The sequence below is a fragment of the Cataglyphis hispanica genome, chromosome 2 (genome assembly GCF_021464435.1).
Source record: "Cataglyphis hispanica isolate Lineage 1 chromosome 2, ULB_Chis1_1.0, whole genome shotgun sequence".
NCBI lineage: Eukaryota > Metazoa > Arthropoda > Insecta > Hymenoptera > Formicidae > Cataglyphis > Cataglyphis hispanica.
Genome location: NC_065955.1, coordinates 4,673,196 through 4,687,616, shown reverse-complemented (window position 1 = coordinate 4,687,616; position 14,421 = coordinate 4,673,196). Strand labels below are relative to the sequence as shown.

Genomic DNA, 14,421 nt, shown 5'->3' with positions numbered 1-14,421 from the left:
TATATATATATATATTCGTGGTTCGCGCTATTATATTCATAAGCGAAAACGCTCGGAAAAGCACGGCAATGGTAGGTCCGGGAAATTAAATCGAGCTCATGCGGTGCTCGAGGACGGAGCTATATGGCTCACGTCGGATCGCAAATTATATATCGTGCGCGGAATCGCATTAAAGCGCAGCCAATCGCGAGTGAGCGGCGCGCCGCTCTTTTTTTTTTTTTGTCCTCTCCCGTGGATCATTTCCAATCGAGAAACGTAGTCCGGAGTCTCTCGTTATTCGGACGAACGCGAAATCGCGAATAAAAAGGCCGATCGGACCGGAGTTTCGCGAGCGACAGCCTCGCCGCTCGCAGTAGAAATTGAAAAGGACGCGACGAGCCGAAAAAAAAAATGGAAGAAGATTATTGTCGAGAAAGAGGAGAGAAGGAGGTGGGGAAAACGGCGCGAACAATTATTCTCGCGAAAGAGACAGGCCGCGTTATTAAATCGCGCAATTTCTCATTTCTCAGCGCATGTCGGCCGCGTCCACTCGGACAGAAGCCGCGGAAAGAGAGATAGATAAATAGGAAGATAATGCCGTGAGAAAAAGGAAGACGAAAGGGAAATTAACTTTTTCTTTCTCGCGATTTCCACAGCCGAGGATTCCCTCGACTCTCGCTCCACGCGTCTTTCATCTCTTCCCGGACTTTTCTCTATTCCCGGCAATTTTCCTATAAATTCTATCCCGTTTAATTAGCGCGCGAACATAACTTCGCGCTTAGCTGTCAACCGCGTCTAGTTGTTCGTTAGCTAAAGTATAGACAAAAAAAGAAGAAAAAAAAAAAACACAGCGTCATGTCTTGACGAGTGTCGAGAGTATCTGAATCTGATGAAGATGTTGAAGCTTTTTAAAGATTCACACTTACGAATTGTTTTGCGAATGTTGCGGATTACGTCGCGCTTATAGCACAATCGAACACGAGAGCGTCGAATTGCAACCTCGGTTTCCATCCCCCGGTCCTATTATTCCCGGTCTCTCGTACGTTGTACGCTTAGTACGTTACACGAGAAACACGCCATGTGTGCGTCGCGACGTACGCGAACCCGCATTACTCGCTGCAGCAGCGATAACCGGCACACTGTCGAAGACACAACGGAGATTCTCGGCGTTCTTCGTGGATGTTTAAGCGAGATAGCGGGACGTATCAGCAGGCACGAACCGCCGCCAGTCTTGCTTTGGATATTCATTCTCCAGACTCTCTAATCTTGCATAATGTACTGGTGATTTAATAGCGGCACACCTCCTGCGGCATCGCATCGCGATAATTGCGTTTGCGACATTGGTGGGACGTAGGGACAGGGACAGAGAAAACGGGCTGTGATGGGCCCAAAAACGTATATCGTAAACCTGATGAAGGTCGTGCTTAGGATCTCTAACGGCGCGACACGCCAGTAATGAACGCTGCAAGAGGTCTAAATAACACTGCGCGCACAAAGATATGATATCTATTGTTGATATTCAATCATTTGTGTAATCTTGTTGTCTATGAAAACGCTTCTGTAAAATATTTAAGATTGGGTATATAATATTGAGTAAATGAGCATAACATAATAACTTTTTTCAATCACGAAATTAAGACTTATTATGCTTCAATATAATAATTTATATATAAATATTTTTATTTTTTTGTAGATAAAATTTTTTTTCTATTTTTGACGGTTTTGTAATAAATAATAAATTTGTTATAAAATAATATATGATAAATTTATAATAATGGACGTAATATCTTTTATCTTTAAATTCATTGCACATTGTCCAATACTATCAATTCTTATCTTTTATTATCGGGATCTTCATTCTTACTTTAATGTCCTAAATTGGCTACGAATTTTCGCGACGTCTCGTAATCCGATCGCGAATTGTCTTACGTATATAAAGCAAACGCTAGATTCACGTTGACAGCCGCGGAACCAGAGATATTCCCCGGCACTTTCCGAGGACCATCGAGCTGTCCTGTAGCGGAAGCGCCCGCACCCCCAAGAAGAGATTTTGAGCAGAAACGAAGTTCTCGTAATTTAGCGAGCTTGTGAATATCGACAGGCGCATCTCATCTCCTTCCTCTTTTTCTCTCTCTATCTTATTCTTTCTCTCCAACCACTCTCCACTTCCATCTCCTTCACCGGCACTCTCATAAAGTTCGTGGCTGCCGCTTCGTGTCGCAGTTGACACAAATCCAAGCGGACGACAAGCCGGAAAGCTTTTTCGTATGTGTGTCGAATCGAGGTTAGATTCGATGCCTCTGGCTCGCTATTAACGAGATCGGCTGGATACCATCCTCCCTTTCCATCCTCTCTTTCCATCCCGTCGCCAATCCCCTTTGTCCTTTTTCGCGCTACCGCGCGCGCATTCCTCTTTTGCGCGTCACGTTCGCCGGATGAATGATAATTTACGCGTGCTCGATTCACTGCCGGCGGGAAAAGCTTTTTCTTTCCATCCTTCCTCTTTCGTCCATCCGCCATCATTCCGTCGGTAGCCACAGGGACGGATCAATGCGAAAATTAATGAAATATAAGCTTCGGGACATTGTCAAAAGATTCAAATAATTTCTGTTCAGAAACACTTTCCAATATCATATAATATTATATATTGTGAAATATTATGCTCTCTTGGGATCTCGCAAACAAATTATAATTTCAGGATTTTTAATTTCACATTTTTTATATCAATAATTTAATATAATGAAAATTTTCATAAAGTCGTCTTTTTTATCATCATCTATGATTAACAAAATTTTTAGATGCACGAGAATGAAATTTTTGGAGCCTTTAAGCGTGCGCCTCATGCCTTCGCTGCTTTCAAAGGAAAGATATCAGCTTTATCGGATATCTCGGAAAAGTATTACCGTCCATCCCTTCGCGCGATACGATCCATACGTGCGTGCTATAATTTCGCAGAAGCGATTCGTTATCATTTTGCCGGTGCAGCGCTAATACGCCCGGAAATGTTCCGCGCGGTGCGCTCTCTCTCTCTCTCTCTCTCTCTCTCTCTCTATGAATGCGATTCTCTTTCTCCTTCATTCAGCTGGGAAAACCGACCGCGAGATGACGATTCCCCGAACGTTCGCATTAAAGGGTATTCGCGCTTTTTCGCGAGATTAAAATTATGGAAACGAATTGCACACGTGGAGCACGCTTGTCAGTTGCGCAGAGAATTTACGCTCTCATCTCGAGATGAGTATCCGCATGGTGTTTCCGAAAAAGAGTTATATTGATAGGATCTTATTTCGGAGCTTTACTTCATTTAAATCCTCTTTCAACAACGACGTTTTTTGTTGAAATAATTATCACTTTTTATGTTGATATTTATAGTAAGATAATTCAAATTTTCTCTAAAGTGTGCATTATTTTAATTTTATCCTTTGTGCCAAGCGCAACAACGATACAATCTCGTTTTCCCATATTTCTTAGTCTTTAATGTAAAGTATATGAAAGTATAATATTAAATAACTCGATAATTAAACTTTAAATTAAATTCCTGCTAAGAAAGCGATTACCTGAATTTGTTGGATGAAAGATCAGATTCTATCTTATTCTGCAGTCGCTAGAATTTTTCAATAATGCTTTCTGACTGACTTACTGACATTTCCTACGTCACCAATATACTGCGGCAGTTTGCTCTGTCGCTGAACCGAATGTTCCGATTTCGTCTTTGATGGAGGATCCGTCCGAGGTAATCGTATTGAGGAGCAAAACCTCCGCGCACGGGGTTGAAGATTATGAAAACCCGGGGCAAATGATGTGCGAACGCATAAAGAGAGAGATTTTGAACGGACTTGGCATAGTTTTGTTGCCGTGGCGTATCCATAAACTCTACGAAAAGTCGTTGTAACGCGTGCGCGCATGTTTCTTCATTGCTTTCGCTGTGCCTTTTCTAGATTTAACTAGATTTATGTGGCCCCGTTTTCCAGTGTTTCTTTCACCGCGAAAGCTGAAAATATAGGTATAGAAGCTCTCGCATACGCGAGCTGTGCAGCGTGAGGCGGAGACTCTTTCTTCGTTGCATGATTGAATGAAAGCTTTTCTACAGCAGCTTAAATTGACGAAGAATCTCAGAACGGAAAGTATGATCAGTATTTAATGGAAATTAATCTGGGAATACGTACAGCGTTTTTTTTTTAACACATGAATATAACATTTCATGAAAATTTTCTGCGTAATTTCGTAAAGAAAACCGTCGGATATAAATAAACGATACCACGAAGATGTAAAAAAAAATTTCTTTAAAAGATGCAAACAAATGAGCATTGCTGCAAAAATTAAAATTGATATAATATTAACGTTGGCACCGAAATAAAGAGAAAGCTTTATTTGTTTTTATTTGTATACAGCACATGCTTGTATAGTTTTTTATTATAAACGCGATTTATCATTTAACGCCAATACATATACGTTTATCATAAATCAATTAATTCGCGATTTCAAAAAGACTGTAAAGATCAAGAACATTTTTTTCGCCACGTAAAATCTTATCGAATGTGTGCGAGTGTACCGAAAGCGAGTTGTTTCATTCTTCTTCTTGCATTATTATTTTGTATAAAAGCGAGACTCGCTATCCCGATTCACTCGATAAGACAAAAATGGTGTGAATGTGTTGTCGTAACGTGTGCTGATATTTATGTATAGGTGTTTATGCAACGTTTATATACCCAACTAGTTATTGCGGCTTAATCTAATTTGGAAAATAGAGTAATCGCGGGAGTAATCTATACGGACTATTGGACTATGATAATTGGGATTACAGATATACACATTTAAATGCGCGTTGCGGTCACAGTAACAGTGAAATTCTGCAGTTAACGACACGTTATTATAACGCGTGCGTGATAAATCGACTCGCGGAATAATCGCATTTTGAACACAAACAATGCTTGCCTGCGCACGCGTTAAAAATCAATTTTAGAAAAATTTATGCAATTTTTATTGCAAAGTTAATAAAACTGATGCTTTTAATCCAGAATATCGCGCGCCAAGAAATTCAAACAGTAATTGTATTGACGTGCATAACAATATAATTAACCGCTTTATTATAAAATTATCGCAATATGCAATTAACTTGAGATGAAAAAATGGGAGTTTTTAACTGTTGTTATATACATCTCAATTTGTAAATATAGGCTCAGATCTGTCATTTTTTATCTCTGATTATTAGGTATATATAATCCAAATAATAGAATTGAACAATAAAATAGAATGGTAGATACGGTGATTGGGAATGAAATAAGGAAGCCAAGTGCAATACTTGAATAACTTAATTGTCAAAATAAGCGTAATCATTGACCTGAAAATGCAAAAGTTTCTCGAGATTAATTTTATGTATCCTCGAAACAATCGCGCAGGTAAAAATAAATCTTCGTACTTATATTATCAGCGTACGTGGGCGACGTACGGAACAAGTGGTTCCCTTACGATCACGAGCAGATTAATTTCCGCAATTCCGAGCGTTTGTGTCCTTTTTCGAAACTCCGCTATACTCATTTCGTCCACGCTTTCGCCGTTTCGAATGAGCCGCCGCTCTCTTCTTTCCTCTACTTCGAGGATTTTGCTCGTATTTTATGAGATGCTCGAGTTGGAAGTCACGTATTCACGTAGTCGCATCGTATCGACGTCCCGTGGAGCGGTATTAAAAATAAAAAAAAAAAAAAATAAAAAAAGAAACAACGAAGATAGAAAGAAAAAGAGAAACAAGCCCGGGCATTAACGACCCCTTCCTTCGTGGAGGCCGCATTTCAGCCGTGCACGTTTACACCGTACCTCTTATTAATTTCCACGATGCGCATAATCCAGCCCGGAATTTCCTACCTCATTCTTTATTCCCTTCTCTCTTTCTTTCTGTCTTTCTTATCTCCTTTCTTGCTCGCTGTCTTATCTCTACAATTTTGTTTACTCGCAAGAGATTTGATTCAAGCTACAAACTTTTTAATTAATAAATTAGAGATTTAGGAAATTAGGGAGGATTAAATATAAAAGTGGGGGTTAAGTGTCATGACAATGATTTTGAAATAATTATCTCTCGTACGTGGTATGCACGTGCGCGTATTTTTTTTTTTTTTTTGAACCATTAATTTCGTTTGCTATTTTTTTTTTTTTTGCATTTAGCTGCGCTTTCAAGTTTTTTGGATTATCAAAGATAATCTTTATTTGATCTTTTATTGGAATAATCCGCTTTGGAGTTAAATAAATTTTTTATTACCTTAATCAGTTTTTTCAGAGTAATCTTGTCGTTTGCGTTCACATATGAATGTATGACATATAAAGCGAGATGAGATCAAAATTATGACGGACTGCCACATTGATTACAAAATCTGACGCTTTCGTAGTAAGCTTACTATATCAGCGAATAACGTTCTTGCAGTATCAGCTTATTTGACGGCCTCCACAGGTTCGGCGGTCCCTTTCAGTCGTTTGGCGATCGTTATTAACTTTCTAGATATCTATCCACAGCGAAGCGCCGATATATCCGAAGCTACGAATTTTTTTTCCGCCACATATAAGAGATATTAAACCCCATCATCGATTTTCTACTTTTTTATTTTGTGCCGATTGAAACGCACAGAAAATAGAAGCGCAAATTCAGTCTGAAAACTACTATATGTACATATATATATGCATTGCTATCTTAATCGCGAGTTGAAAATAATAAAATAATAATTAGGCTTCATATATAAACATATTGCGCTACATAAAAATTATATTAAATTGTTACAATCCTATTTATATATATATATATATATATATATATATATATATATATAACTTTAATTAATTAAATTAAATTAAATTTAACACAAGTAATCTTAACTTTTGTCTGCTTACAAAATTTTGTCTATTTACAAATTTTTTTTTTTATGTAATCATGTCTCTTGTGTATATCCAGTTTATTTTTTTAAAAATAATTTCAATTCTTGAAATGTACCTTGTTATAGATTTTTAGCAATATATTCTTTTTATTTCAATTTATTTCAATATAAATTTTTCTCGATATATTATTAGCTAATTATCTGTCTTATCTTGATGTATTTTTTATCACAGATTTTTGCATTACATACACACATACATTTGTACGTATATTTTATGTATCCTATATGTATATTTTAACTGTATTTTTTCTTTTTCTCTAGTATTTTTAGCGAATATATATAGCACCGCGTGACGTATCTTATTATAAAAACGTTTCCATTTCTTTTTTGTTTTTTGTTTTGTGAAAAAAGATTTTTCCACACAAACGCGAGAATTCCCCCCTCCCTTCTCCTCTCACCCCTTTCCCACCATCGACGACCGCGTGACGGCGTCTCGCTCGCGCCGACTGCGCGTGCTGTTGACCGGTCGTCATGGCAACCTAGCGACGAGTCTACAGTGGCCCAAGGTGGATGGACTGCGGGCTGGCGCGCCTGAACAGACAGAGGAGAAGTCAGTGCACGCGCGGACGCGGAACCGGACGTGCGTGCTTGTATACGTTTGACACACGTTACGTTTCTATCTCTCTTTTTCCTTCTCTCTTCCTCCCTACTATAGTTCTCTACCCTCTTTCTCTCTCTTCCGCTCGCGTCGCCATTCATCCCCCGCGCTAGGACATACGTGTTCATGGTGTTTGTGGTCTTGCATCCAGCTCATCTCCAGACTACCGAAAGGGTGGCCGTAATCAGCCGCTGACAGTGACACTATGGAGTGATTCGATCGACATCGTAACAGGTGAGGTTACGATTAAAAAAAAATAGGGGTTGACGCGCGATATCAATAAATTGATCAACGTCCGCTAGAAGCTAATCGAGAAGATTCGGAATTTTCTCCCACTTTGAAAATATCGATGCGTTTATTTGATTGATTGATGTGACATGTAAGTCTCGTTGGCATGCGAATATACGTAATGACGTTAATAGGAGTATTATAATATGATTCGACGCGTATGTTGATTTTCGTGAAATATAACTTATCTAGCTTTTTGCGGATGATGAATTTGGAGTTAATGATTTCGTTCCTAGAAAGAAATACGCCGTTCTTTTAATTCAAGTTTCAAGAACCGAGTGATTGTCAAATCGGAGTGCATTGACAGATTGTCGCAACTGACGCTCAAAACTGCAGGTTAATTTAAGTGTTCGATGTATGTTTACATGCATTGTTCTTTATATTTACATCATTGTTTTTAATAAAAATGAATATGTGTATGTTAAAACAATTATATAACAATAATTTTTAATACTAAAATAATTTTGACATAAAATAGCGTACTGTAAATCCATGCTGCTGAGGAAATAAAATTAAAAAAATTTTTGAACAGGCATATTATTTTCTAAAAGAAAGCGGACAAAGGCGTATCATAAAAATTATCTGCAAAAAAGCAGATAATTTATATATAATTTAAAAAGTAACTATTTTAAATTACATAACCTGCATAGAGCTTAAGCAAACAGTTTGCATAATTTACACATGAATGTTTTTACATGCAAATGAAAAAGAGTACTTGGAGAAGTATCCTTGGCTGCCGCCAAGTAGATATAGTCAAATAAAGATCAGACATGCTTCATACTCGCGTATAAATCGCATTGCTTCGCGGAATTTTAAGTTGCTGTGCATCGCAAGATTTTCGTCTCTCTATTATTTTCATAAATATTCATATCTCATCGAAAAATTCTACATATTACGAACATTGCCGCCTGCAATGTTGAACGTCCGCAGAATTGGTTTAATAACGATTGATGAGCGAGCGCGCTTCGTCCAAATGATGACTACGCATGTAGTACATAATGTTTCGTAAATTTCCACACACATAAAATACTATTGCATATATAGAATAATATTGGATGAAAAATAAACTTTTTGATATGCGCGTTCGTTACTCGCAACAGCACGTTAAATAGCGCGAATTCATTGTCGATAAAATAATCCAATTATTTACATAGTCAACATATTACAAGGAGTTCATGAATAAATTTATGTCGATTGTTACAAATTTTTAAATGGGATATTACGTTTAAGCGAAATGATTTTCATGTGTATAACTCAATATCATTTCGTTATCATATTGTTAATATCATATCATTTTCGATGAGCCAACTAAATAAAATAAAAACAAAGCATGAAAAGAGGTAAGAAGAAGATATATTCGATAAAAAGATAAGAATATTACCAAAAATATATCAATTTTTTATTATAAAAGATGTATGATAATATATGCTGTATTTTTTATTTTACAATATTTCATGAGCGAAACTGTAACGTTTCGTTAGAAACGTGATGACGTAAAGGAATACCGCGCACACACACACACACATACAATTTTATACGTGTAGAAATAGAGTTACTTGTTCAAGTAATATAATAGTGCCTCAAGTTTGCCGAGTAGTAAAGCAAATTGGTTTTTATAAAATGTATTATATATTTAAACTAATTTTCGAAGAATATATTTGTAGTTAATTACTTGCCAATTTAAGTATTTTTACTCCGTGTATTCTATTTTTTTATAAATAGGTTTTTATTTAGTCAAGAATATAATTCTGTTCAGTTATTTCTTGCAAATTAATTTTCCATTTAAAAATATTACTATTCAACGTTTTTCCACAAAAACAATCTTTGTTCTATATTTTTAATTAAAATGTTTTAATATCAAGTTGCATATCTGGAATTTGTAAAAATATCTCGTAATATCGTAATCCAATATTATAACAAAAATTTAAATAAATTTAATGAAAAGCGACAATGGTCTGCACAAACGATTTGTATCATTTGGAGAAATCGATAGTGGATAGGCGGATGAGAAAGTTGCATTAGCGTTTGCAAAACTTGAGCGCGTAAAATAGTGCGAATGATGGTATGCGATATACGCGCATTCGGCAAGGGCGAAAGATTACTTTCGATATTGCGGTCGGGTTCGATTTCAAGCCACAGCGTGGGAACTTTATCCGTTCGAGCCGGTGCCGGACTTTCAATGCATAAACGAGGTGAGCTATACACGTAGCTTAGGGCTTTGTGACGCGCTCGCTCCAAAGTCCGAGTTTGCTTCGAGTTTTATTGAAGCTAAATGACAAACACACAGGGAACAAGTGCGATCGAACTTTTGATCGATGACCTAATATATATATATATATATATATATATATATAATATAAATTTTTAATATATATATAAATTTTTAATTACGAAATTTTATATTGTTGATAAATTGTTTTTATATTTATATTTTACATATCTGAATTTTCTACATATAAATTATCATATGTTATGAAATAGAGATGTATTTTAAATGTGCGAAATCAGTTAGACAAAAATTAAATGAACATCTAATTGCAAGAATGAAAAATAAAATAAAATTAATTCTATTTTTAAATGAAACAAGAATTCTCAGATATCTTTTAAATGAAGTGTCACTTGCGCGTGTAATGTGAAGTAATAGAATAGAATAGATAATTTTCTTCTCATTTTCGTATCTCAAAGTTTACAATTGCGCAAACTGCCGCTTCCTAATATATAGGTGTCTCGTTTTTCGCCAAGCTGCTACTGTCATCTTCCATCGCAGTAATAAAGAGCGAGTAAAGTGATACCGGTATTTGCATGTTTGCACATTTGTTGCGCGATTCCACTGTATGCATTCTCTCCGCTGTATGCATTCCGTAAGTCACGGAATTACGTGTAGTCCCATATAGTCGCGCAAGGTGCTTCCGTGATATTAATTTATGATTTCGCATCGCTTGATCTTAACCCGTAAGCACGCGCGCGGGATAACTAAGAGCCCCCAGCATTCCCATTATCTTTCGGCAACTGCGAGAGGAATTTAAATAATATATTATATTGTGGAATCAGAAACGTTATAATGTAAAGACAATTAGTACAAATTGAAACAAAAATAAAAAATTTGTATGAAGAATTTAAATTAAATTCAAAATTAATTTTATTAAATTAATTTAATTTAAATCTAATTTATTTAAATAACAATATAATTTCTTTTAAAATCGAGAATGCGCTAGCATATGTCAATATGAAGCACACATGATTCCGCGTAATTTGATATAAAATGTAAACTCTATTTTTTTTCTCTCTCTTTTTCTCTTTTATCGAATAAATATTAATACACATATTTTGCATTTTGAAATGGAATTTATATTTTTTCAGAGAGAAAGGTGGAAATTCCGAAAAATTAATTTTGTATAGTGCAAAAAATTATTCTCGAGAGAATGATTTTAAATCTTTGTCTCGAGCCATTTTTTCAGCGATTACATAAACTAGGTTCGCGTTATTGATTCGTGCAGTCACTCGGCCGCCTTTCGCGGCGACTAGATTAGTGAGACAAAAGGACGATCTTCTTTCAGTCGTCGACAGAGTTTAAGTGGAAGGAAAGCCGGTGCGCACTCATCTTCTTGTTTTCCTTCGTAGGTCAAAGGGAAGAAGCGTAACGGTTTCGGCTATAGTTCTCAACACCTTTTCTGCTTGCCTCCTTGTACCTATGTACTTGCTCTTTTTTTTTTGTTTCTCATTTTTGCTTTGGTTGCGTCGACAAGAGAATGCGAAAAGAACGGCTCGGAAAGCGCAATTTGTCTAGAAAACAATCACTTTTATCGCGCCCATCTTTGATATCGCGTCGGATTTGTCATTTGCCCGACGATCGAAGAACTAGCTGGACAGTCTAATCGATCTGTCACTCATGGCGGTATGCCATGAAATCGATGTTAGAACTTATGTATCTGATTAGCAATTTTTTTTTATAAACACGCTAAATTAGAAATAGTGTGTCACGTCTCGCTGACGAGCAAATATTTAAAACATGTTGCGTTGGTCGATCTCGCGTAATCGCATCAAGGAATTATTCTCAAGTTTCGTGAGAGACCGATACAATCTCTTTGTACTCGAATGTAAAACAATTGCATTGCGATGCGAAATTGTAGATATATTTGATTATGAGAAATATTACTTTAAGGGAATATATTGTAGGGTGTAACTATAAATGAAGAGAGCTACTAGTACCTGCGCTAATTTCTTGGAAATAATGGCTAATACAATTTTGATAAATTTTGAGGAAAATTCAAGTTTCATTATAATATATAATTTAAATTGTACAGATAATAATTTATTAATTTAACAATATATTTTAAATTATAATTAATGTGTCACTTAATATATTAAATTATATATATATATTTTTTTATATAATATAATTAATATTTAATATTTAATTAAAATATTAATTTAATTAATAATAATTAATAATAATATTTAAAAATTTAGGTATTATATATATATATATGTGATAAATCATATAAAATCATAATAAATTAGTATACATTAGTACATGTATGATTGTTAAATAATTTATATTGTGCAAAAAAAATATATCTTGCTCTTTGAATATGTAAAGGATGCAAAAGTCTTGATGTTTCGAAATGATTCATATGAAACGAGATACTCGTGTAAATATTCAATTTTTTTTTCGTCCAAGTATCGTGGCTGTTCTCGTATATTTTTATCGACCGGAAATGCGTAGCCGTAATTCGAAAGAAATATAACCGCAAATATTCTCTAACGGATTGTGTAACGAATTTGAGAGTATATCCGGACCGACGATTCGACGTGAGCTTCTAGCGTATTATTTGCTGGGAGGCGGTAGAAAAGCTTTAAGCCCGATCTGGCGCCGAGCCAATTTTCCGCCGATGGTAACCCGTACACGTTTCGCTGGAAAAAGAGGAAACGGAGGTCGTGAATAACCCCATTGATGTGTAATCAGTACGTGAAAATGTCCTACGGCGCTTTAATAAACCAATACGCGAGTTGGTTAGATCGGGAAAAATTCGTTTCGGCCACTCTGATTCAGAGGCTTGATTTCAAGCTTTTAGCTGGCTGATAATATTATTCTGCGCGAATTCGCCATGAAAGCGTTTCAAGCGAATGGAAGTGGATTACGATAATCACGGACGTTTTTTTTTTTTTTTTTACGATCGGGATGAAAATTTGTGTTTTCAGAATGTGCAAGTTGAAAATATCCCGTCCGGATATAACGATGAAATTCGAGGTAAACAGAGAGGCAATGAAATTTGAGGCAAACGGCAGGTCATTTAACGAATAATTGTTGATTTACGCGAAAGATCGGCTATATCGAACAAAGAGATCGATCATCGAATCTGTTTTTGAGAAAAATTTTCTTGATATATGAAAATTTTATTTAAAATTTACTAGTATTATTATTATTAATATAATATTACATTATCCTGCATTTATTGTTAGTAAAAACTATTAATTTATTTTTTAATTATTCTTATCTCAAAATATTATATAGAATTAGTGAGAAGATTATTGAGCGGTTTGTAAATTGCTCTTTTTAATTGCATAATTTTATTATTCCTCATTAGTGATGCTAATCAGTTTTAACTTACATATAAAGAAAGAGAAAAACGTTTATGGAATTACGGGTGCTTATCTTCTGCGACGAGCCGTGATCCTGACTTGCCTTTCCCAACAATTAGTCGTCAGTACTGCAGAGATTTCATAAGAATCTTCTTAAGACAAGGGGGATTTTGCGACACGTAACCACGAAGGGTTGGCTTAAGCTCGAGAAACATAATTAAAGTGCCTTCAAGTTTTCCATTTCGCGTTAATTCCAGCTTTTATCAGCCGCTTTCCCGCCTTCGCTCGCGGCAAAATACGTTTTAAATATCTCGGTAGAAGTTTTCCCGTTAGCCGTGCATATAACTTCATCGCTGACGAGCATGCAAATGTCGCAAAGATTTTTGCAAATTACCTATAGTGGGAATTTATTTCTCAAATTAGTTCATTTATCTCTATTATTGCTCTACTTTTGCGGTTGTCATTTACTTGAAGGACTTATTCAAACATTTATTCACGCATTAGTATTATTTTTTTAATTTGTAGCATGAAAATGTGTGACATTTCAGACATAATATTGTTAAATATTTTTATAAAGATTGCTTTTTATAGTAATTCGAAGATTTATTATACATGTAATGATTCTATGCATGATTTTTCATCTATTCTAGGTTTATGACGCATGTATTGCTATTTACGTTTCAAGTGATCACATTGAAATCATAAGTCTGTAGGTTTGAGCCGAGTTAATCCAAATGGTAATTTTATAGTACAATTTAGCAGAACGGTAATTTGAATAGTAATTTTGTTGTCTAAAGTATACTGTAGAGAACACTAATTTGAAGTATGCGTGTGCGTTGAGTGAAATTTCAATTCGACACGCTCGTCTGCGCAGATGTTGCGCAAATGACAACATATATAAATTAGGCTTGGCATTTATAATGCATTGGAAGTAAAATGATCTACATTAGTTAAAGTGACATTAAAAATTATTAGTGGACGTGGTATCTATCATTTCGCTAAGCAATTGCTTTCATTCAAATTGTCTGAGTGAAAAAGGATTATTACAAGACTTTT

The 14,421-nt window shown here is 35.5% G+C and overlaps 2 protein-coding genes across 2 annotated transcripts in view; one reads left to right on the top strand and one right to left on the bottom strand.

The window, feature by feature from the left end:
- Positions 1 to 14,421, bottom strand: part of LOC126859029 (elongator complex protein 3) — a 97,721-nt gene that overhangs the window by 43,276 nt on the left and 40,024 nt on the right. The gene's annotated exons all lie outside the window — the stretch shown is intronic.
- The window catches only part of LOC126859042 (protein rhomboid), a 108,713-nt gene continuing 101,748 nt past the window's right edge, over positions 7,457 to 14,421 (top strand). Inside the window, exon 1 of the mRNA XM_050609943.1 lies at positions 7,457 to 7,728. The gene's annotated coding sequence lies outside the window, so the exon portion shown is untranslated. The remainder of the gene's footprint in view (positions 7,729 to 14,421) is intronic.